This window comes from Anopheles darlingi, chromosome 3 (assembly GCF_943734745.1).
Source record: "Anopheles darlingi chromosome 3, idAnoDarlMG_H_01, whole genome shotgun sequence".
Classification (NCBI taxonomy): Eukaryota; Metazoa; Arthropoda; class Insecta; order Diptera; family Culicidae; genus Anopheles; species Anopheles darlingi.
Window position 1 is genome coordinate 66,710,508 of NC_064875.1, and position 460 is coordinate 66,710,967.

Here is a 460-nt window from a genome sequence, read left to right on the forward strand (position 1 = left end):
TTCGTATTGTCGCGCCCCGCCAACTAGGGGCTCAGCCAGGGGCTGCATCGAAAGGATTGTGAGCCATATATGAGCTTTGTGGCATTCGTGTCGCATCGGACATCCCGCTGTTTGTGAGCATTGGCCTCAAAGCATAGCGCCGTATGCCACGAGAGGAATAAGAGTCCGAGGCAGCAGCGAGAACCATCGGTCAGATTAGCGCGCGAAGCGTTGTCCGTCCGTTGTCCTCGCCCGCCTCCTCGTCCTCGTTCTCGTCGTCGCCATCGTGATCCTGACCACCGTCACCATCATGCAGGGCACCTGCAGCCGATGCACCATCCACACCACGCCACCGGATCCCAAAATGAGAGCAAAAGAGGAAGAGGAATGAACACCGAAAAAGCATTTCTGGCGAGCATGAGATCATTCTTCGCAGGTCGACGGTGCGAACGCCAGCGATGCGGTGAGGTGCATCGGATGC